This window comes from Brachyhypopomus gauderio, unplaced genomic scaffold, assembly GCF_052324685.1.
Source record: "Brachyhypopomus gauderio isolate BG-103 unplaced genomic scaffold, BGAUD_0.2 sc76, whole genome shotgun sequence".
Taxonomy (NCBI): Eukaryota; Metazoa; Chordata; class Actinopteri; order Gymnotiformes; family Hypopomidae; genus Brachyhypopomus; species Brachyhypopomus gauderio.
Genome location: NW_027506897.1, coordinates 940,577 through 966,264, shown reverse-complemented (window position 1 = coordinate 966,264; position 25,688 = coordinate 940,577). Strand labels below are relative to the sequence as shown.

The 25,688-nt window shown below is 42.0% G+C and overlaps 1 protein-coding gene and 2 long non-coding RNA genes across 3 annotated transcripts in view; 2 read left to right on the top strand and 1 right to left on the bottom strand.

Annotated features, from left to right (window-relative positions):
• The window catches only part of LOC143491500 (NACHT, LRR and PYD domains-containing protein 12-like), a 204,458-nt gene that overhangs the window by 33,888 nt on the left and 144,882 nt on the right, over window positions 1–25,688 (top strand). The window lies entirely within an intron of this gene.
• Window positions 2,363–5,046, top strand: LOC143491516 (uncharacterized). The gene is made up of 7 exons (XR_013125221.1): window positions 2,363–2,543; window positions 3,688–3,856; window positions 4,068–4,118; window positions 4,241–4,285; window positions 4,380–4,444; window positions 4,521–4,628; window positions 4,737–5,046. It is a non-coding gene; the product is annotated as an uncharacterized LOC143491516 (long non-coding RNA).
• LOC143491485 (uncharacterized) lies at window positions 19,296–19,847 on the bottom strand. Its single transcript, XR_013125213.1, has 2 exons — window positions 19,714–19,847; window positions 19,296–19,558 (listed from the first exon to the last, which is right to left on the bottom strand). It is a non-coding gene; the product is annotated as an uncharacterized LOC143491485 (long non-coding RNA).

Below are 25,688 nucleotides of genomic sequence, written 5' to 3'. Positions count from 1 at the left end.
CTCAGTAGGCTCATTGGTGAGCCCACCCCCCCTCCCCTTCGCACCTCGCCGGTGAGAGGTTGTAAAAGCTGTCACTCAAAGTCACTACCCTCTTCTGACCAATAAAAACCACTCAAATCAAAGCAGAACCGCTGCAGCTTTGTAATAAGAGGACAAATCAGCTTTCAAAACGCTTCGGTGACGCGTAGGGGGCAGATTTGTCGGAGCGTCTCATCCAGGAAGTGGATTACGCAAAATTTTGCAGTGAGGTGAGCAAGCTTTTTAAGGTATTTACCCACAACGGATCTACAATGTTAAGGTCTTAAAGCCTTATTAGTAAACGATTTTTAGGTGACAAAACATTAAGACATCTCACATCATAAATATGGATTTTAAACGGATATGTTGGGAGACCCCCCCGCGAGGTGCACTTTTGTCACTAACTTCAAAGCCAGATATCTCGCGATCGGCTGCATGTAGACATCTAAAACTCGGTAGGCATGTAGATGGGATAGGAAATTTTGAATTTATCGCTTTTGTTCGGAGATTCATTAATGTTTAATATGTTTTATAAGGCCATAAAGGAGCTGGGCCCGCCGACGGTCTCACTAGAGGGCGCTAACCTGCCCGGGCACATTCAATCTGCAGGTTCTCTTGAGATTTTTAAATCTTCTTTAAAAACACATTTATTCTCCATGGCTTTTAATTATAGTTAAATAGACGTTTTGCTGATAACTCTGATTTGTTTTATATTTTATTTTATTTATTCTAATTTGTTTTATTTATTTGTAGTTTTATTTATTATATTTTCTATGTCATTGCACTGCTTCTGTTTATTGATTATAATTGTTTGGAACTGTGACATTATCAGATCTACTTTTATTCCCAATGCAGCTTCTCATCCTGTACAGCACTTTGGTCAACCTCGGTTGTTTGAAATGTGCTCTATAAATAAAGTTTGAGTTGAGTTGAGTAGTGATTGACCGATATAATCGGATTAATCGGTCAGATTTTTGGCATTTCTTAGATAATCAGCATTGGCCAATATATGAGCCCAAGAGTCCAATATTTACACAATGCACACAGGCAATGCTGTGGGCAGCTCCGTCATTCTGACCCCTTGTGTCCATTTTGCGAGACGGGTCTGGCTGCAGACCTCCAGCAGGAGGCACTGTGACTACCCGATCCGTACACCCTGCCCGATCCGTACCGAGCATGCGCGAGAAAATGTGCACATGCGCGTTGCGATTGGCCCAGGCACGTATCGGGCAGATATTTGCGCATGCGTTAACACTTTACGACACTACCGTTACATTTTACGACACCTTTGTAAACAGTTAAAAATAATAGTAGTAATAATAATAATTAAATAATAATAGAAATAATAATAAATTATATTTATTATAATTGTAACTGCGGATTAATACATACACATACATTATAATATAATATAGATTTATACATTGGTTACATTGGGGAGAACATTGGTTTGGGGTGCAGGAAGTGTTGTAATAAAATAATGAAGGATTTCAGATTTTATGGCGAGTTAAAGGAGTATAAAGGAGCTATTCAAACCGACTTGTGACAAAAATATGCGACGCGAAATTCGTCGTGTATCTGAAAACTTTATAGTTAAAGGTAAGTTAAATTCAAACCATGTTCCTAGGTTAACAGTCGGTCCTGTCGTGGAATATAAAGTTAATAACTATGGTGGAACGTTTTCTTTTTATGTTTAGATAACCGAATATTTTACATCGGACCAAACAAAAGGTAGGCCAAAAGTAACCGGCAATAACCCTGTCTCTAGTGCGTCGTACACCATGATGGTAACACCGGTGCCAGGGTTATTATGACACTCGATCAGAGCAGACCTCTTTTTCTCTTCAGTCAACATAACCAAACGCATATAATTTTTGTTTGGTCCGATGTAAAACATTCGGTTATCTAAACATAAAAAGAAAACGTTCCACCATTGTTATTTATAAATATATATATAAGAACTTTATATTCCACGACAGGACAGACTGTTAACTTAGGAACATGGTTTGAATTTAACTTACTTTCAACTATAAAGTTTTCAGATACACGACGAATTTCACGTCGCATATTTTTATCACAAGTCGATTTGAATAAACCGTGGGAGATATACTCCTTTAACTCGCCATAAAATCTGAAATCCTTCATTTTTTAATTACAATGCTTCTCGTACGATCACAGACTCCGTTCACTACTTCGCATCTAGTAGTGTCGTAAAGTGTTAACGCATGCGCAAAATATCTGCCCGATACGTGCCTAGGCCAATCGCAACGCGCGTGCGCACATTTTCTCGCGCATGCTCGGTACGGATCGGGCAGGGTGTACGGATCGGGTAGTCACAGGCACCTCCACGCTGGGGCAGGAAGTGACGCACCTCCACGCTGGGGCAGGAAGTGACGCAGTTCCATGTTGGGGCAGGAAGTGACGAAATTACAACAGTACAATAGTAAAGTTTTCAAGCAAGAGTACCTCGCTGCAGCCAGACCCGTCTCGACCCGTCTCAAGGTTTTCCTTACTTTTGAATGAAGGTGAGTATCTTAAGGTAAAATAGTTTATTTAATTAGTATATATTTTATTGAACTCTACAGCTTGAGTGAATAAAAGCTAAATAAAAAATAAAGCCTATTGAGACCTGTTTGTTAGCTAGGTAGGGTAACGTTGGCCAAAGGTTGGCGAACGTTACCGGGGGTGTAAAATGGACACAAATTAAGTATTATATTGAGATCGATCGATCACCAGGTGTTGCCGCCAGAGCGAACTAGTAACTCATTGAATCATACATATGGATCAGAGGTAAATAAACTAGATTTTTTTCCGGCGTGACAAATCGGATGTATGGCGTGTGAGCGTGTGAAGACCAGGGGTGTAGTTGGGGGGCGGGGGACGCCGTCCCCTCACTTATTTTAACCGGTGTTAAAAATGTTATTTTGTTACCGGTGTTGTTCTTGCTAAGACTGTTACGTTCAAAGCTAGGTTTAAACTTGACGCGTTAGTAATTCGCCAACCACTGGCGATCGATTTATTGCGATATAATACTTAATTTGTGGCTTACACTCGCCACCCCCCCGCTCAACAACTTACACTCGCCATCACGCGACCCCCCCACTTATTTTTTTAGGACTACACCACTGGTGAAGACGGTCAAATTCGTGTGTTTGAGAGTTGGCAACCCTGTGACTTAGTCAAACCAATGTTGCTGTAATTAATATTTAGATGGACAATCATGTCAGTATATTAATTTTATTGGCACAACATACGTGTATTGTAATAGGTTTATTTGTGTGCATAAATAATAGGTCTAGGTCATGTTACTTTAGTGTCATAAGCTGATCCATATACATCACCCTAGTTATCCCATGCTTTAAAACAATATAAATATTTCCAGGTAATTTAATATTGCTTTACAAATGGAAATTTTTTAAGGATCTTCAGATTATATTAAGTCAGTGAATTTGAAATTTATGGGAATGCATATCCGTTTGGGATTTTGATGGACACAGTTGCATGAAACCTCATGCACTACCCTCTGTATGCTGCAATACTGTAGTTTTTTGTTAGGTGTAAATATAAAATGTTTCATATATTGTATATATTGCTGACCTTAGAATGATAACATTATAACATTTCAATAAAATAAATGTCCAATTAATCTTATTAATCACTGGGTTTTAGATGCACCCTTCTATCTGTGATGCTGGTGTACAACCGAACCTCGAAGAATGCAACACATGTTGCAGAAAACTGTTTCACTGTCCTCTTTGCCCAACCTTCAAACCAACAACAAAGGGGAAGATCAACAGACATGTGGACGCCCATATCAAGAATGGGATAAAATACAAAGGTACGCAAAGCTTATCTTTATTTTCAATCAATGTCTCTCTCTGTTTCTGTGTGTGTGTGTGTGTGTGTGTGTGTGTGTGTGTGTGTGTGTGTGTGTGTGTGTTCGTGTGTGTGTGTTCGTGTGTGTGTGTTCGTGTGTGTAACATGATTGCTAATGACAATAATCTCTCCCCATACATTTTATATTGGATTTTTGTTTATTGTTTCTACAGGGGTTTCCAAGCCAAGACTATGGGCTTGACTGTGGGATCTTCATGCTAATGGTACGACATGTTATATGTAATTCATTTTGGTTTTAAACTTTTGAACTATAATATAGTAATATTATATTGTAGTTGTCCAAATTATAATATATAATACAAACTTCCATGTGTTTAAATTGCAGTCTGCGTTGTATGTGGCATTGGATGCCCCTTTTGACTACACAATTGTAAGTAACTTGGAACTATTAAAGAGGATCAATTGTACAAAAGATGTTCAAATGTAGCAAATTTTACTACTACAATACTTTTGTATGTTTACAGAATGACATGCCCTCATTGCGGAAATGGTGGTGCCTGCTTTTAATGGAAAACTTTGAACTTGACAGGTATGATTTGATTGCTTTGAGAAAAATGCCTTAATGTTAGAAGTGTAACCAATATCAGGACTTTTCTATTTTCAAGCTTTGGCAAACTCTTTGCTCATTGGACAGAGGAATCCAATGCTGTCCTGCAAGGCCACCATGTGCCGGTCTCAAAACTTAAAAACGCAAGCGTGCAGAAGTTGATCAGGTCAGTGCAGTACAGAATCTCTAACCTGAATTGCAATTCCACATAATGTAACTATGGCAACACACTCTGATTTTCACTAAGACTGTACTGATTATTTTTCTGTTGAAGGAGCCAGCGGTTGTAAGGGACCTTTCCACAGCTGTGAAATGGATCAGCCAGAACCGCACACAGTTACGGGGGCATGTAACAATGCCAATATATTTGACACAGACTGAGGAAGACCGGAAAGATTCCCTCATTGAGCTTATGAAGGGAGATGGCCCAGAGACCAAGGAACCGTTCATGTTCCAATTTGAATATGGAGAGGACATGGAATTGTTTTTGGAAGCATGTGTTGACAAACAGGGTCTCTGTGTCAATGCCATGGTTTTAAATAAATGACAAAATACAATGTGTATCAAACATTTAATAAAAAGTAAAAAAAAGAACCTTGATATTATTGATTGTGTGCCTGTTAGGGTGGTGAGGGGGTTGCCGTTTTGTAAATGTAATGGCCTGTTTAATGAAATATACTGCCAAAAATACTTGGTTATAAAGATGGGTGAGAAAATAACTGTAAAGATGCACTTGCAGTTTTCCTGCTAATATGCAAATGTAAGTCTAAAGGAAGAACAGCATATTGCATTTCTGAATCTGACTGACTTTCGTTTTATTTAATATTAGGTAGTGTAAGAGTGTCATACAATTGGCTTTTCAATTAACAAATAGCTGCTCAAGATATGCAAATTTGCTGAAAAACAAAAGTCTTAATGAATTGGCATGGGTAACAAGGGTGTGTATGTACACACACTTTTATAGTTGTTTTACAAAAACACAAATTACAGACGAAAACCACAAATTTTTATTATACTGTTTTATTGAACAACCGATCAACATTACAGATAATATACAAAATAATATCAGAATCTCTAATAGAGAAGAGAATACCCACTTTTTAGAATCATATGGGTTAGTTTGAGCAATTTTCTCAACACAGAACAATATCTAGTGTTTCAGTAACAAATATTATTTAACGTTTTTAATCGTTTTAAACCTTAACATGATCTGGGTGCCTCTCCAGCACCAGTGAGCTCACAGTAGCACTAATACACTAGCGTCTTTACTGCCTAAACCTGTTTACTACATTGAAATATAGAGGAAAGTTGTTTTTTTTTGCTTTTAAACACAATACGTTCATCTGTCCTGGCCCAGTGGATAGTTAGCTAGCTGTTTTTAATCTGTATTTCTAGCATTGAGTTCCATTCATCTAGGCTCTGCTAATATCATAGATCTTTTATAAAATATAAATAAAAATAAATCGATACATAGATAAACATAAACGCGAAGCAAAATATTATTTATGCAAATCTGAATCGTAAATCCATACAAGGACACCCGTTTCGCCAGACGTGTCTCCGTTTCCAGCCCCACGTTAATAAATCGATACATAGATAAACATAAACGCGAAGCAAAATATTATTTATGTAAATCTGAATCGTAAATCCATACAAGGACACCCGTTTCGCCAGACGTGTCTCCGTTTCCAGCCCCACGTTAATAAATCGATACATAGATAAACATAAACGCGAAGCAAAATATTATTTATGTAAATCTGAATCGTAAATCCATACAAGGACACCCGTTTCGCCAGACGTGTCTCCGTTTCCAGCCTCACGTTAATAAATCGATACATAGATTAACATAAACGCGAAGCAAAATATTATTTATGTAAATCTGAATCGTAAATCCATACAAGGACACCCGTTTCGCCAGACGCGTCTCCGTTTCCAGCCTCACGTTGGAGCTGCGTCACTTCCTGCCCCAGCGTGGAGGTGCGTCACTTCCTGCCCCAGCGTGGAGGTGCCTCCTGCTGGAGGTCTGCAGCCAGGTACTCTTGGATTTTGCCTGTCCATCTTACAGGCAGACATCAGTGAAAGCACAGGGACAGGAGTACAAACTGCTAGGAGTACAAACTACTGCTGCTATTTTATTTTTTAATGAATGTTCATTCTCAAAAATATAGTGATGCTGCTATCTGCTTGTGTATGTTAAGTGCACTGAAATTTTGTATTTTATTTAGTTTTTGTGTTTTTTTTAATTGAAGTGAACTGCAAAAAGAGCAAAGAGCAGACTGTGCTAAATAAATGTGTATTGTTCTTAGTGTTGCCACCTGTCCTGGTTTTCACGTGCCTGGCCCGGTTTTCCTTCTTTTTAATATTCGGTCCCTGCAAAAAAAAAAACAGGTTAGTTCAAACCACGATTCAGACTGTTTCTGCACACTTTATATCTGTTTTTTTTTCTCGCTGTGTTCACCCCCCCCCCCCCCCCACTCAACAACTTGCGTTTCTCTCCACAGTCTGTCTGTCTGCAGTATTAGAGAGGACGGCTGTGCTGCTCTGTGTTCAGCTCTGAGGTCAAACCCCTCACACATGAGAGAGCTGAATCTGTTCTGGAATGAACCAGGAGACTCAGGAGTGAAGCAGCTCTCTGCTCTACTGAAGGATCCACACTGTACACTGGAGACCCTACAGTGAGTGTTTACACTGAGTTTGTGTATAGTGTGTGATGTCTTACAGTATCTGACCACTTCAGTGGAGACACCGAAGTTGTTCTGATCTGATCTGCGTCTCATATAGAGGACGACCACATGCACACGCGCACACACACACACACACACACACACACACATACACACACCCATACGTGATCATACACATGAGTCTCCATGGCTGTGAGTGTTAGTGTGATTGTGTCATTATGGAGTAGACTGTGTGTCTTCACCATATGTTCACACATCCAGACACCAGGACACACACACACCTACACGCACGGAATAAAATGCTCCAAGACAAAGAGGGAACTGCCTGATTCATTGTTCATGTGTGGTGTTGGTGCTGTTGTGGTGGAAAATTTTTCCTTGATTAAAAAACGTTTTCCTTGATGCTATGCTTTATCAGTATATGTTAAACATTATAGTCACATGACAGATGTATAAGCTAGAGCTTTTTACCTATATATGTGTGTTAATCATGTAAGTAGGGCACTGAAGCCATTCAGTGTCTGGTATGGCTCAGTAGGCCTTAGAATTGTACTGTCTTTCCTGGACGTCCTCTGTCCATTCCTGGAATTCAATGTTCCTAAACTGACCTCACTGGAGACACCAGCTGGTCTCCTAGTCTCAACATGGAAGTGGCCACGTCGGCTCTCAGACCATCATGAGATCACCAAGCGTGGATGGAGCATGAGGGGAGGGGCCAATATACATATGACCAATCATGTGTGATTCATGTCAAATTTATCCAGTCATATTCATTTAATCACCTCATGAACACCTTGTGTGCTTATGGATTGAAGTATAAGAGATGAGAGTTCCCAGGGGGGAATTATCTCTCTGTGGCAGACGCCTTGTGTGTTTGTAACAGGGGTCTCTGAAATTAATCCTTACTTGTTTAATAAATTCATTTTACTTTATTAACCAACTGCTTCTGACTATTATTGTGCTCACCATTTTGGGTTTACAGAATTTCAACCACACTGTGGGTTCCTGGAGGACAGGAGGAGAGACACCTGTATCAGCAACGATGCTCTAGTGTGTTTCAGATGAACCTCATTGACAATTCTGTTTCTGTAAGAATTTAAATGTGTGTGTCTTTATAGCAGGGGCATATACATGGGGAGGGGGGAGTTTGGGATTAAAAGAATGAGGTAAATATACTGTTATTCAGTTGATTGCTCAATCAAGCCAAGTCAAATTTATTTATATAGCACTTTTTACAACATGTCACAAAGCAGCTTTACAATCGTATGGGTCCAGATCCCTAATGAGCAAGCCAAAGGCGACAGTGGTGAGGAAAAACTCCCTATGATGGTGGGGATTAGGAAGAAACCTCAGGAGGACCAAGACTCAAAAGGGAACTCATCCTCCATTGGGCGACCCGTTAGCACAAGTCTGTATTTGTGGACAAAAGGTGGTTCTACAGTTATAGTTAAGGTTCTTGTTCCCTGGCCAAGCAGTCACAGTCCCTTTGGTGCAGATGGTGAGCCTCAGGTAGGAGCTAGCATCAGCACGTCCTCTTGCGGCAATGACACATCCAACCCCGGCATCAGTACATCCACCGGCAAATCAGACCATCTCCCAGGAGCTTGTAGGTGCTTGCATGCAATTGTCTTAGTTAGAAGCATGCAAAAAGATAGACAATACAGACTGAGTGTGTGGACATCAATTTAAACCACCATTGATTTAAACGTACATAGCTCACGTGCCAGTGATTAGCATATGGCTCCGGCAGACTAATCTATAGCAGCATAACTAAAGGGAGGGGTTCAGAGGTGACCACAGGCATGAGGGCTCACTGAGACATTGCTTTCCAGTCAAGTCATTGTCACAACTAGAGTGATGTCATCAGGCATGAAAATCTGTCACCTTTCGGCGAAATTCACCGTTTTGAAGTTGAAAAGAGTGACCTACGTGAATCGTGTAGATCCGATGAGTTTTTTGTTTGGGAGATTATATTTTAATTATCATATTGACTTAATTAGCAAACAGAGCACTTCCGAAATTGGCTATTTCAATGACTGGCCAGCAGTTTCCGCCCAGAAGCTTCATAGAGGCCAAATAGCGTTTCAATCATACCAACGTTCTTCATGTTATTGATTTACTGCTAAGCGGGACGAGAAGCAGGACCTAGTGCTACACCGCGGACAGAAGAGCGTACATAAACCACTACATTTACCACATCGTACATTTACCACTACATTTACCACATCGTACATTTACCACTACATTTACCACATCGCACATTTACCACTACATTTACCAGATCGTACATTTTTAATTGGGTGGATTTAATTGGGTTATTAATGGTTTCAATCGTTTTCATATTTTGCGGTAAAACAAAGTTACTGCCGTTCGCTACAGCGTTGAACACTGTCAGATCTAACCACAAGCTCTTGTGATAATAGGCCCATTTATCTACCTATTTAAGTTCGCGTCAACCCCATGTAGTTAACGGTGACATAAAATAAGAAACAAGATTTTTTTCTAGTGTGTCTGTAGTTGTAACTGGTGAATCCAGTGACGTGTGAGGATCACATTCGCACCAGGGCTGAAAAGGTTGAAGATGAAGTTTGTCGTGCTTTGGTCCTCTTTCACCTAGCACAGCATGCTCGATGATTGCAAGAGAAAACATTACCAGTCTTGTCTTCATCCTTTTATTAAATGTATACAAAAATACAGAGCGCTCTGGAGAGAACACACACAAGCCTATCCAGGCCCGTTGACAGTCTTGATGGGGCCCGGGACAAGAAAGTTTCATGTGCCCCCCCCCCTGCCGCGCACGTCATTTCAATTTTCTCTGTAGCAGACAATCCTTGGTCATATAGTATATAATATAGCCACACATCAAAGCTGTTTCTGACAGCTGATTGGTTTATACTTGACGCGTTGCGAGGCGCGAGGGTTCGCGGCGAAAATGAGGTAATCGCTGTGGCTCCGCCCGTGCGCGAGGGCCTCACGCGCTGTTGATTCGCAAGGTCGTGCACCTCTCGACTTTTTTTAACTTCGCGCGCGCCGCGCTTCAGCGCAATGAACAAAGTCATGTTTGCAGGATTCATACACCTTTATAAGGTGGAATTAAAGCACTTGTACGTCACTTTAAATGTCCATTTCAATATTTTCCAGCACGTTAAACTTAATTATTAAGTTAAATATTTATACATATACTCGAAATAATTCGCTTTTTATCACATTATTTAATGGTTGTTTATTTTCAAAACGCCCAATATTAACTTCTTCACGTTCTCTCGTGTTTCGTCCTGCAATTACAAGAGTCTCGTATTTGTTAACGTAATACAAGATAGGCTACAAATACAATACAAATACTGTTCAGTCAGACAGATATTGTTGTGAAACGAAGTAGTTACAATTTCAAGCATTTTCAAGTACTTTAGCCTATATTCCAGCACTTTTCCACCCTGGAACACAATGCAACTTTAAAATTCGTCAGGTAAATGTTTTTCCTTTCTTTTCTGCGCTCCAGATTTCTGTATTTACTTTAACTATCCACCACTGTATTTCCCGCTGTTGGGCGGGTACCAGCCGGCTACGGTCGGTGCTGGATCAAACCATTTTTCAGTGGGAGGCGGGGGTGTATGCACTTAATGGAAAATATGCAGATAGGTGAAAAACATATATATTTTAGCTTATTTTGAGTACAGAATTTTATATTAATGAAAGTTTTCAAGATTATTTAAAAATTATAGACTTAAAAAAAAAAAAATTGCTGGGCTCTTTGATGGGCCCCCCTGGCCCTGGGCCCGGGACAAAAGACCCGGTTGTCCCCCCCTGTCGACGGGGCTGAGCCTATCTACTCTACCCTATGGCTCTGTGCGCAGGTCTCTGCCCGACACATTTTCCTCCTGTTCTATATAGTGTGGCCTGGGTATAAGCCCCCCCGTTTCTTTTGGACTTTCCCTAACCTAGCCTGTTAGACAAAGGCTGATTGTCTAAGACATTCACAATCCGCTGAGCTCATCTTGTTTTTTCTCTAAATCTTACAATGACTTTTGCCAATTATGATTTTCACAGACTTAATAGTGGTTCCATACATAGGAGTTGCACGTAGATCACATACGTTAAACATACAGATGTTTCCTTACTAAGAGTGGGAGAGAGGCCTTCGCTTCCTGGTCCTGTCAAACTGATATACATTCTTGTTCTTCTTCTTAAGCATCCTGTTCTTTTAGAAAACGACAGGCACTTGGAATATGGGACAGAGCATACAGGCCTTTTCTCAGACACACTTGATAATTAGCTATTTGATTAATACTATACTGTAAGCAAAACATAAAGTGATTAATATTAGAAGTTTGATTAATACTTTAAGACTGGTCAAATTATATATGGATTATGATAAGCTGCTTGATCAATACTGTAATGTAAACAATATATGAAGGGATTAAAATGTAAATCTCAACAATTCCCCCTTTTTGATCTCTAAATAGATCAAACTTTAGGTTAATCCAAAACTACCTTCTCATCTTCTGACTCCAACAATGACATCATACCCAATCATCTTTGTGGTTCCTCCTTCTCAATCTTACTGCTGATTAAGCTTCTCACTAAGCTTCTTCTGCATTGGAATATACAAACATCCACATGTAATCATAATAGCCTAAAATATACCCACAGAAGTTAACACAGACATAATAAGACCTTTATATTTTCCAAATTGTCCTTCCAACCAGTCAGTAACCAAATATTGTCTCCTGCATACCCTGTAGTTAATTCAATTATCTGCTGTCGCTTCCATTTAGTATAATCTGATCGGATGCCTTATATATTTTCTGATGTATTAGCTGCGAGTGTTGGTCCCGGTGTTGGGACAGGTCTTAATAAGGCCTGAGGTGTCTGAGCCCGATTGGCCCACTCCTATTACTAGATATACGGCACGCGACCTGTGCTGGGGATGTGCTAGTACTACAGATGAAACATCCCAATTAGTAACTAGTTTTTTGGTAGGATGTGCGTCTCTCTGAGAAAATAATGCTAACCCTTGAACTTTATACTTGCTAAATGACCGTTCCAGCCGGCCAGTAGTAGGATTGTCAACTCCTGAAGCTTTATGTGAAACTCTCCAAGCAAACTCAAATTATGCATCTTCCATTAAAACAATATTGGCCTTGACCCACCATAGACCCACATAGACAGGGGGCAGTCCCCTGTAAGATCCTGGTGACCCATCATGCTGTTAAATACTAACAATCACACTGCTACTACTTTCAATAAAAAATACAAAAACATATAGTCAAATAAACAATGTTACACAAGGCCTGTAAAACAACATTAGAAAATATTACTAAAAATCCAAATCCATCACAAAACTTTTACTCCATCTCTGCCAGCGTCATCTATTCTTCTGCCCGCGTTGGAGGTGAGGATAGACTGTCCTCCTGATGTACCTCTGCTCTCGGGTAAATTATTCTGACCCGTTGCTTGAGAGCTCCGTATCTCGGCGCGCTGGTTCTGATGCTCAGCACCGGCTGAGGTTGTACCACGTTTCTCCTTTGCCCTTCAGTAGGACGGAGTGTGATGTTCCCTTCAGTGACCTCGACTGGACTGGTCCACCTGGGCTCTGACCACTTCCTTTGATGACCTTGAGCAGGACCCATTTGGTGACGGACAGGTCTGCTCATGATGTTGGTTCTGACTCCTCTCCTTGTACCTGGACAGAATAAGCTTCACAAATTGCTTTTTAGTACATTGTAACCTTCTTTGTACGACCCCGAGTGTACCTGTCCGGTTTCGCAAGCGCATTGGGGGACCCCCGAAAACTTCTCACTGTCATGAGCTCAAACGGAGTGAATCCTGCAACAAAATTCACTGAAGATCTTCTGGCCAACCATACAAATACATTTGTGCACATACCTTTACCTTTATACTTACCATTTATAATTTTCACTTTAACCTGAGATTGAGAATGATAAACCAACCCATATTTGTGTCTCAAACCCAAATTTTGTTCCACAAATTTTAGCTCCTAGCTAGTGAAGTGCATCCCATTATCTGAGCACACTTAATTTAGTAAACAATGGTGCAGTATCCAGTAATTTTATCAACATTTTGCAGACTGACTTAGTCCTCTGCCCTGGTGGAAATGCTTCTACCCAACCTAAGAATTTATCCACAACCTCTAACAAATACCTTAGTCCTGTATTTGTATTAACATATCCATGTAGTCAATCTGAATTTCTTCTCCTACATCCATTGCATATGTATATAATCTTACATATGTGTATTTCCTTACACTATTCCCTGCTGCTGTAACAATGCAAATTTCCTCACTGAGTGATTAACAAAGAATTATCATATCCTATCTTATCTTAGCTCCTGTGGTCCAGGGAACTTGCTTAGACCTGGTCTTAAAGCACTACAGCTTTTCTGCACATTTCAAATATCACATTACTCTGTCCAGTCTGCTATTACGTCAGTATAGGTGCCATCAGTAACTAAAATGTTCCTTCATGTATTTTTACCCACGTGCTGCCCTGTGTGCCTCAGTTCACACTGGTTTGATCAATTGACTCTGTACCCCGTTTGGTCCTTCCCAGACTTCCTTACTTCCTTATCTCTTTTACCATCTTTGTTCAACAATGCCATTTTATTTTATTTCATTAATTAATTTATTTATTTAATTTTTTCTCTGGGGTAGATTTTTCCTGTAGTTTAAGTAGCTCTGGGCCCTGTGGTAGAGGAGATCACTCCTCGTCTGCCCTGCAAACCATCTGATGGGCTCCTGTGTCATAGCCTGCTTGCCTGTGTCTCTCAGCTCGCCCCCCCTTTTGATATCCTGTAACTGTGTGTGTGCGACTTCTGCTTCATGCTGTGTGCTGTCTAACAGGAAGTTGACTTCCTCACCCCCTTTTCCTGAAATCACATTCAGGACTGTGTTTCAGAAACTTCTAAGAATGGTACGTTTTAATCAGCAACTGCCAAGTCCACGGCCTGTGCCAATGCCTGTTTTAGTTTAATGTATTGTCTTTCTCTGTAGTGGCGAAATACTATAAATTTAATAAACTAGGTATTAAAAGATTTAAATTAGCTCACTCTTCAGAAAGTTAGTTGTTACCCAATGCCTTGCTGTACTCTGTAAAAAAAATTATTTTTGACTTTGTAAATATAATTAAGTTAATTTAAGTACTATCTAAAAGAATAATATATTCCCGGCTGGTGACTTAAGAATCTCACATAAAATTATATACAATACTTTGTGTTTCTTTATAATAGTTTGTCTTCAAATACATTTGTATATTTTAGTCTAAATAGCAAAGTAAACCATAAACATTTTGTAGTTAAATACACTGAAATTATGAGTAAACATTACTTAAATATATACTTTGTTAAATTTACTTGCTGTTTCTACGTGGAAAAACTTTCCTAAGTTTTATTTATTTATTATTATTATTATTTTTTTTTTTAGTAAACCATAGGCTACTCAAAAATTTTCAGTGTACTGTCACTCCTTATCATGCTTCCCTACTCCTTTCCCATGTGACCAGGGTGTGAAGCTAATGAGATGTGTGGAGTGGCTGAATCTCCCATCATATACCAGCACTGCTGGGCATGTCTCAGCTTTGCAGGGGTTGCAGCACCCCCAGGCCCCAGTAGCTGTTCCTCAAATTCCTCCCATTAATTGGATCCCCTGCTGTGTCATAAAACAATATAGCATGAAGTGGGTCGGGTGGCAGGACAAAGATTCAATCAAAGTGATCTGGCTCCCAGGAAATGAACTGGGAGTGGACGCCCCTCGCGGCTCATGAGTGAGGCTTCAGGAAACCCCTGTAGATAGCAACCGTGGAGGCCAGTCTGTGGACATCAGGTGTCGGCTGTCTGTGAACAGTGCATTTGTAATGTCTCTTCCACAGGTTAACAGGTGCAGTCTTTGATCTCAGGAACCTGTGTTTGGTGGCCTGCTTGCCGCATTGTACAGTCATTAGAACAGTTCTGTGCAGACTTTGATATTCTCCAGCCAGAAATGATAGTCTTTGAGTACCGCCAGTGAGGGACAACATAGATTTGCCGTAGCTTTGCTGTCCGAGTTCTCATCAGGGCCCCACCATTGCCCTGGTGCTGCTGAAGGGTTTGGTGCTGGACCTCTGACCTCTGGCCCTCCTTCATCCTACGGTTTTGTGGGGACTCTCCTTCGCCAATGACTCTCCTGAACACAAAGAGAACATCCACCCCACCTGCCACAACGAAGTTGCCAGGATCACTGTGACCTTCCTTGCCCTTTCCCCATCCCCTTCCTCTAAAATTTAGGTTAGACCCAAACTGTTGATACTACTGTATAATATAATACACTTAGGGGACATATTGAGGTCTCTGGGGCGGACCCCTGCTCTGAGGACTGTTGTAGTGCAACAACATGCTCAGAGACACTTCATCTCTGCCCAGCTTCAAGAAGAGTCTCAAAACCTTCCCGTTTAAATCTGCTTTTAATTAAGAAACTCCAACTCTGTTCTAATTGCCATCTTATTTACTTTATTGCAATATTTTCTATTATTTTATAATTTGTCACTTTATTACATTATCTTATTAGGTTTGATTCCTTTTTATCTTTAATTTCTTTTAACATTTTCTTTTTGTCTTTTCTCTTTACTCCCTTTTAATATTTCTTTTTTTATTATTATTTATTTATTCTATAAAACACTTAAGAGTTGCATGTATGCATGAAAGGTGCTATAGAAATACAGATTATTATTATTAATTGTTCCCTAGTCACTTTAACTGGCATCAGGTTCCTCATATTGAACTGACAACACACAGACCCATTCCAAAAATTAGGAAAACATGGAAACATTGATTAATATCCAAAAAACTACTTTCATGAATTATATATTCGGGGCCCGCAGTGTAAACGATTTCAAGTATTTATTTTTATTATGTTTATTTATTATTATTATTACCCCTCCTCTAAGTCTCCCAGAGCCAAGCTCTTTCCTGCTGACAGCTTGTCCAGTTTAACTAGCCAACTGCCTCCTCCCTCACTGAGAGGGGGAAGTTGGTCAGACAGGGCAGTGACGTCAGTCAATGGCAGAGACTAATATTCACCAAGGCCAGTGGGCCTGTGCACAAATGGCATGTTTAAAACTTCCTATAATTTTGATTCACTTTTCCTAGATCTAGTGCACTGGTACGGGCCTACAGACTCATCAACTGAGAACACTCTAGTGCAAAATGCTGGAGTGAGAGAAGCTGTTCTGTGACATTACGTCATTCTTCTCTGGCTTCTATCAGTTCCTCTACTAGGGAGACACTTCCTGACTTCAAACCATTGCCCCGCATTGTTTCTCTCTCCGACATGTTACCTTCACTCTCTTCACTTACCCCTGTGTGTGTGCTATATATAACTAACTCCATCCAAGTCCCTTCTAAAACGCAGTTAACACTTTTTACCCCACGGCACGAGTTCCCTTTTTCTAGCCTTAAGTATTAATATCTAGTATCAAGGGGCGGCTCGCGCTTTTTAAACTCAACGACGTCGGTTTTATCTATTTGTACAGTTTCTACTATTACATTAATTCCTGAATAAATTCCTTTTGCTGCACGTTTATGTGTCTCAGATCTAAATCTTTTCCGCGTTTGATAATTTTGCAAGTTAAACGTGCGCACTTTTAACCAGTCGGTCTATTTTCCGAAGATGTAACGATTCTCGGTTAGGAGGCGGATGCAAATACACGAATGAAATGTAACTTTTAGAGCGGCGGGAATGCTTGTGTAAGCACACTGTCCTCACGCGACAGGTGCACGCGCGGCGAGGCACTTTTTCTCAAGACGTCCAACTAAGATTGATTACTTTTACTAAATACAGAGGAAGGACAAAACCAAGGCATAACGTACACACAAACCAAACTACACTTAGACCTCATTTCAACACTCACTTACAATTCAAAACTAGAACACCTCAGACAAAGAACAGACTATACTATTTGTTTAACAACGAAGGAAGAAATTGAACAGATGACTCAGCCAATATATAGATGGGATACAGAGAAACCACTAACATTTAACAGGACAAACCCAACAACCAATTAAAATATAAAAGACCGTCAGCATATCAAACCCAACTAATCAACACAATAAACGGCACTAATTGACAACCAGACTTGATTTATGATCCCTAAGGTGTAGTCTGAGACCAAAGCAAACTACAACGTAGACGAAAAGAACTCATACGAACGCCAGACCAACGAATGAAAACACTTAACCAAACACAATATGTGAACCTCAAAGGTATAGTCAGACTAGGGGAAGGCCTGAAACGTAGACGACACTCAAACAATGACAATATATGAATAAAATAGACTTAATTTAGACACGAAACATGAGGGAAGGGCAATAACACGACAACACTACACAAACATGGCATGAAATAATTCACACAGTACAACTACATAAACTGATGAAGGGAAACTTAAACCAACGCACATAATCAAGTACACGATCAATCAACACATGCATAGACATCACATTAACAGAGAACGATACCGGAGTCGCAAGGACTCATGGGAAGTAGCACCGTCCCCCATTGGACCGAAGCTTCAATATAAAAAATATATAACATTATTAGTTGAAATTAGCCATAATCTCAGAACCGTCAGAACACATATTTCAACGCTACGGTTATACTTAAACTATGATCATGAATGCCAGACACCTGCTCTAGTGCTATATGAACCGATAAGAATATATTTGTGTTAACTAAATAAGTTACATACACTGAAAGCTGACAACATTGCAAACACTCATTTCAAAACTCATACATTTGGGCTGCAGCGGGGTGATAACGAAAGGTTCTTCAACACTAGAACTACCAAGCCGCCTGCTTTCGACAGTACCCCCACTAGAACTACCAAGCCGCCTGCTTTCGACAGTGTCCCAACTAGACTCTTGGTCTCTTGGCAGGTGTGATAAGCCCTTCTTACCTCCAGTGTTATGTAAATGAGGTGTGTGTCAGCTGTGGGTGGTTGCTGTTGACACACCTTTGGCTGCCTCATGAGACTGCAACCTCTCTTGGCAGAAGTCTGCTCAACTCAGGACCATGTTTGAGATTTGATTTGTGGAAGGTTGAAATAATGTGAAATTGACACAAACATAATATTTGAATTATAGTGGCATATTGATTATTCAAAATGGCTCAGATTTTTTAACCTTATTTTAAGTAGTTAAAACTGTCAATAGGTATAGGTAAAGATATTTTTACATAAATTTATACAAAAAACCCTCAGCTACTTGAAATAGAATAATATTCTTGAGCAATTTTAACTTATCAAGATGGTACTTTTTGCAGTGTGTCTCTTTCAAAAACACAACAGCCATAACTGGCAAACAAAAATAGAAAATTTACTTTTCTCTCCCTACTCTCTTTTTTTGGCCTACCTCCCCCCCCCCCACACACACACCTTCTTTGGAGGACAACTTTATTTTTATGTAAGGATCAGAAAACAATTCTGTACCATCACCACACAGAGAGTAGCCTGTTCAGCCATACCAGTGGTATGAATATGAGGCCATTACATTGATTCTAAATGTAGGAGTACTGTTTGTGTGTTTGTATGGGGAAGGGTGGAGGTGGGAATATGCAGGTCCAGAAGAAATGTTCCTCTGGAACAAGGTGAAGGTGAATTGGTGAAGCCACCCCCCACCCCCAAAAAAAGTCAACATTGCCAGAAATTTATATTCAAGTTAGCTTTATTGGTATATAGGTGTATATATAAATACACCTATGAATATTCTGCACACACTTGGCACTGCCACATCATCTCCTTTCTGCACTTGCCACATGTAAACCTATAACAAGACACACAACGATTAGTGGCACGGTTACTTTTGCAACAACACTTGACCTGGCACCATGCCCTTTTCCCTGTGTCAGGTGTGGGTGGTTGCTGTTGCTGAGCCTTTTCCTTGGCCACCTCCTTGGCTGCCACATGAGCCTGTGCAAGCTCTTCTGTAAGATTGACCAAAAACTCTGACCGTCTCTCCTTTACCCCAGTGCATGCTTGAAAAAGCACATAGGCATTCAGTGCTGCAATGTCAATCATATTATAAAACACAGCGACTGGCCAACGCCGTATTCCGCAACACACAGTGTACTTTCGTACCATCTGGTCCATTATATCCACACCACATTTTAGGGAGTTGTAGTCAGTGATTGTGTTTGGCTTTTTTTTGTGTGTGTTCCCAGTCTCCACCGTACTGTGCATGGTACTGAGGATGCAGACAGTCTTTCTACGTTTGGGTGCGTAAACGGTCAGTGTGGCAACAGAGGTTGAAAACACCTGTGTGCTGAATTCCTCACGGACCAAAGTCTTTTTGGCAGAGTCTGGAAGCTCACGACGAATCCTGTTTACTGTGCCAAGGAGGGTGGTCTTCCGGCCCAGCAATCGTTTTGCTAGTGACAGTGAGGTGAAAAAATTGTCTGTGGTAACAGTTCTTCCTTTGTCCATAAATGGTTCCATGAGCTTCATCACCACATTTTCTGACAGTCTTTCCCCGGTGGGACGACTGGAGTCTTTACCAAGGTATGGGATGATGTTGGATACGTACTTGGTTTTCAGGTCACATGCCACCCAGAACTTTATCCCAAACTTGTCTGGTTTTGTGGCTATATACTGAAGAAAACAGCAACGGGTCTTGGATGGGAAAAGTTGCTCATCTATGGTGATCTATGGTTGCTCATCTAAGTTGCTTATCTATCTATACAGGACAGGATAGAAATGAGGGGGAGAGAAAAGTAATTTTTTAACCTTATTCAGTAGTTTTTAGCACTTTGAGTTGCATGAATGTGTAACCAGGTTGATCTGTCAGTTGTGTATAATTACACAAAATGTACTGTATTTGTTTATCTGTTTATCTAGTTGTGAATATGTGGGATCCAGACTCCTCCCCTTTCTGTTTTCTTCTTTTGTGGTGTTTCCCCCCAAGTATAAATAGCGACCACCCATCTTAACTCCCCCCTTTTCATTTTAATATCGTGGGAGAGGTATGTCACTATTTGTTATCCACCCATTTTATTTCAGTTATGGTGGTGATGGGGAAATGTTTTACAAATCTGTTATTTGTGCTTCACTCACTTTTCTTCTATTATGTTTTTAGAGTGCTGGAGTGAGTTTGTCAGCACTATTCAATGCACTTGTTATGTATCAACAGGTATGTGCAGCAAGGCATGCGCGTTGCGCGCGCGGGCCCTTTTCATTTTAATATCGTGGGAGAGAGTGCTGGAGTGAGTTTGTCAGCACTATTCAATGCACTTGTTATGTATCAACAGGAGTGGCTGATCGAATAAAAAGAAGATCGCCTACAAAGATTGCATGTGGCGGATAATTTTTACACAACGCAGAAACACACCGGTCACACTTGGTGCCGTTCGACCCTCCACTTCGCAGACCTGCGTTCATCAGTTGGCGCGGACTGCTGCACCCCACCTGTCATCGCGGGCCGCACTTCTGGATCTTCCCTGCTGCTCTAGCTGCTGCTAGACGTGCCTTTGGACAGTGTTGCATTCATCAGGTTTTATTTTTCTTTCTCTTTTCTTTTCTCAAAGTTAGCGATCGCGCGGTTTGTTGCTGATATCGCAAGCGAGTGATTATCCGTTATTTTTAAATGTATATGTCCCGGTATATGTTATATTGATGGTCGTTGGTCCGACGAAAGTTTTATGTTTGATTTGGATTTTTATAATTTTTTTTCCTTCGTGTGTCGCATGCTATATTTGAGCGGGAAGTTTGTTTTTTTTCTCTTTCTCCTTCTCTCCCTCGCGACTGTACAGTACTCTAGCTTCACTCCTTTTAGCGCCATTTTGAGTTAGCCCGTTTCGCTTGCTGTTAAAAAAAAAAAAAAAAAAAAACGACTGCCGTTACTATGGCTGAACAGAATTTTAAGGAGCCTTCGGATGCACTTGGTTTGGGAAGGGGTAGGAAATTATTTTCTTTTGGTAGGGGCAGACCAGTAGCCGATAGCGAATATGAACACGATATTCACCATCCGGATATACCGACGTCGGACCCAGTGGCTAGTTCCACCCCTATTGTTAATACACGGACTCGGCCCACCCAGGTTATTTCGACTGAGGCGTTTAGCAGTATGATCGCAGATCTAGCTAAGGAAATTGGCGAGAATGTGGCTGCGAGTCTTGCCGCCATTGGCCTCCCTAGCCCTCCCACACAGAGGACTGCGAGCAGCCAATCAGGCCCTTCTGATCCATCCCAGTTGAAGATTGTGGTCCAATCAGAAACTAAAGCACCGCCATACTTTAGGGGAGATGGTACAGATGCATTCTGTATCCAAGAATGGGAGGATATGATGAAGTGTTACTTATCTAGGTCCAATTGTGAGACACATGCAGAGAGGTTTGATCTGACTATGTCCAGATTGTCAGGCAAGGCTAGAGACGTAGTGAAAGTATCTCTTCGTTGCCGACCGGAGCTAGGTGATGCTGACCTACCGGCTGCAGTGTTTGATATCCTCAGGCGCAACTTTAGCAAACTGGCCTACTCTAGTCTACCCATGAAGGATTTTTATAACACTTTGCCACAGCCCGGTGAATGTGCTATGGATTACTGGATCCGCTTGAACAAATCTATTGATGCAGCTAACGAGTGTCTCCGCAGGAGGGGTAAACTAGTTGAGGATGCTGGTGCTGAGGTTGCCATGATGTTCGTCACTCACTGTCCTGATCCCAACCTCTTTCTAACATTTCAACTAAAGCCACCAGAGGAATGGACTGCGACCGAGGTACAGAGACGTCTGGACAACCATGTTGGACAGGCTAGAGGTTTGATGGTTCAGTCCCAGCAAACTATGAGCATGGTCTGCTCTGCCCAGACCCAAATTAACCCCACTTGCCAATACACACGTGACTCCCCTGTAGCGGTTGGTGGGCCAGTGAATCATTTCAATTCCCCATCCGGTCCTGTTAGTGATCAGGGTCAGGTTCAGCCTGTAGTAGGTCAGCAGAGCCATCTTTCGCCCGGCACTCCCGTTATGCAAACGTCATGTGCTACTCCAGCACCGTCTGCGGCCGAGCATGCTACTCAGCAATTGGTGGGTGTATTTGACAGGGTTTTGTCTTTGTGCACTTCATCTGTCGGCAGCAACCCGCGTGCTCGTGAGCGGTCTGACCGATCTCAGGGCCGGCGAGACTGGCAGCAAGCTGCATGCAGAGTCTGTAAATCAGCAGAGCACACAACACACGCACACTGCAAGTTGTTTAGGTTGTGTCTTACCTGTTTCAAATCTGGCCACATGAAACGCGATTGCCCGTTAGTGGCTCAGCAGTCACCCAGACCCGTGCCTCTTCCAATTCAGCAGTCACCCAGACCCGTGCCTCTCCCATCTGATGCTGATTTAAACTAGCTAGCCCATGTGATGAGAGGGTAAACATGGACGGCATTAGGGACACCCTCACTGAAGTGCTGGACCCATTTTCTATATATATGAACTGTTGTGAAAGCTTTCCTAATGATAAAGTCATTTTTGAGGGCTCGCAGAAGCTTGGGGGAGCTAGTGAATTGTTCTATACTCCGGTTTTAGTAAATGGTCAGGTAAATCTGAGTGGGATGCTTGATTCTGGGAGCATGTCGTGCACTATGAGTACTGAAGCGCTGAACAAAATAAGGGCCGCTGGTATAGTGTTGAATCCTCAGCCTGTCCCAGAGAGAGTAGTGTTTGTTGGCTGTGGTGGCCTCCTTACACAACCGGATTGTATCTATGAGTTGGATATCGAAGTCTGTGGTGGTAAATTTACAGTGCCTACATTTCTAGTATCAGGGCAGCGGGATGAGTTGATTGTGGGCAGTAATGTACTCCGCCCTATTATCCAAATGATGAAATCTGATCCGAAATACTGGGAGTTAGTGTCCTCTAAGAGTACGGACCCAGAGTGTGAACAGTTCCTCCAGCTCCTGAGCTGTGTTTCCCAATGGCAGGGTTCAGATGACCCAGACAAGATTGGCACAGTAAAATTGAGGCAAGCAGTCACCCTGCTGCCTCGTCATGAACACATAGTTTGGGGCAAGCTGCCACCCTCGTCCCCTATGTCCCCGGGCAGCACGGTTATCGTTGAACCCTCTTCCACCCATTCCTCTCCGAGGAACATATTGGTTGGGCGGGTTGTGACACCTATGTGGGGAGACCGGTGGATCCCAGTGAAAATCTTAAATCCCACGCATGTGCCTGTGTTGTTGAAACGCAATACAAAAATTGCTGACGTCTTTGCATGTACTGCATTGGAGGACTTGCCTCTTTTTCAGGGCCTATGTGAAACTCGTTGTGTTCAGTCAGAGACGCCACTTGAACCATCGCGCTCTTTGTCTGATTATGTGCGACAACTTGAGGACTGTGGGCTATCTGATATTGACATCAGGGGTTGTGAGGTATCAGATGAGTGGCGGAAGAGACTAGCTGACCTAGTACTGTCTTATCAGGACATATTCTCCAGAGGCAAGCTGGACTGTGGTGAAGCGAAGGACTTTGTGCACCGCATTCATCTCACTGATGAACAACCCTTCCGGCTACCGTACCGCCGTGTGCCCCCAGCACATTATGAACACTTGAGGGAAGTGTTGAGTGACATGGAGATGAAGGGCATTATCAGTAAGTCCATCAGCGAATATGCTTCGCCTCTAGTCATGGTGTGGAAGAAGTCTGGTGACATGAGGATATGCACAGACTTCCGCCGGCTTAATGCAAAAACAGTTAAGGATGCACACCCTCTGCCACATCAAGCTGACTGCTTGGCACCACTTGGTGGTAATGCATTCTTTTGTTCTATGGATTTAACGTCGGGGTTTTACAACATCCCCCTTCATAGATCTGACAGGCATTACACAGCTTTCACCACGCCTTTGGGTCTGTACGAATATAACCGTCTCCCACAAGGTTTGTGTAACAGCCCGGCGTCGTTTATGAGAATGATGCTCAGCATCTTTGGTGATCTAAATTTTTCCAGTCTGCTATGCTACCTTGATGACTTGTTGGTGTTTGCACCCTCCGAAGGGGAGGCCCTGGAAAGGCTGGAAATAGTTTTCCGCCGTTTGAGAGCCAATAATTTAAAATTGGCGCAGAAAAAATGTCACTTCCTCAGACGGTCGGTGCAGTTTTTGGGTCATGTGGTGGATGCGAGTGGAGTCTCTGTTGATCAAGGGAAAATTGAGGTCATTTCCAACTTCCGAAGGGAAGATCTCATGGATTCAGATGGCTGCACCCCGTCACAGCGGAAAGTGCGCTCCTTCCTTGGCATGGTGTTATTTTACCAGCACTTCATCCCGGGGTGTTCTCAGATTGCCAAACCACTGTATGCACTGACAGCGGGTCAGAAGAGGAGAATTAAAGGATATGGAGGCGGTAAGGCTGGTACATATCGGTTGTTGTGTCCTCATGACTGGACTCCGGAGTGCGAAAGAGCATTTGAGGAGCTTAAGTCTGCGCTTTTGAACTGCGTGGTCCTGGCTCACCCTGATTTTGGGAGGCCTTTCATTCTTTCAACTGATGCTTCGCTGCAGGGGTTGGGTGCAGTTTTGTCACAGGTTCCACCTGGCGGAGACAGGGCTAGGCCTGTTGCCTTCGCCAGCAAGTCTCTCAGTCGCAGCCAAACAAAATACCCAGCACATAGGCTCGAATTTTTGGCCTTGAAATGGGCTGTGTGCGAAAAATTCAGCCACTGGCTTAAGGGCCACAAATTTACTGTGTGGACCGATAATAACCCCTTAACTTATATTTTGACCAAGCCAAAACTGGACGCCTGTGAGCAACGGTGGGTTTCCAAACTCGCCCCGTACTGTTTTGACATCAAATACGTCCCTGGCAGACACAATGTGGTTGCGGACGCACTGAGTAGAGTTCCTTTTGTGAAGCCTCTGTCCCAACGCCTCCTGTCAGAACCGTACTCTGCATTGCTTGATCAGGTCTGTGATGTGGGAGACGAGAATGTGCAGAGTGCGTTTCATTTAACCTGTCAGCCTCAATCCCTGGAAAATCCACCTGACTTGAATGCTGGTGAAGTCACCATGTCAGAAGGTGAAACCTCTGCCTTAATGTCTTCTGTTAGAGACTGGGATGCAGGTCCCTCACAGCGTGCTGCGTCTCTGGTTGATCACCTGTCATCAGTGGCTCCACCTAGTCAGGACGTTTTCTCTGAGTTGCCTTTGACTGATCTCCTTTCCCATCAGGAGTCAGATCCTGTTGTTTCCAGGGTAGCCTTCTATGTTGGGAGGCGACGCCGACCTTCAAGGCGTGAGCGTTGTGGTGAATGTGTGCAGACCCTTAGGATTCTGAAACAGTGGGATAAACTCACATTTTTGGATGGCATACTCTACCGAGTCACGAGAAACCCTATGACTAAACACAAGAGGTTCCAGTTTGTTGTACCTAACTCCCTGAAATCGCTGGTCCTGTCTGGTGTTCATGACAACGCGGGTCACCAAGGTCAACCACGCACACTCTCATTAGCTCGCCAGCGCTTCTTCTGGTATGATATGGAGAGGGATATTCGTGACCATGTAAGAAACTGTCACAGATGTGTT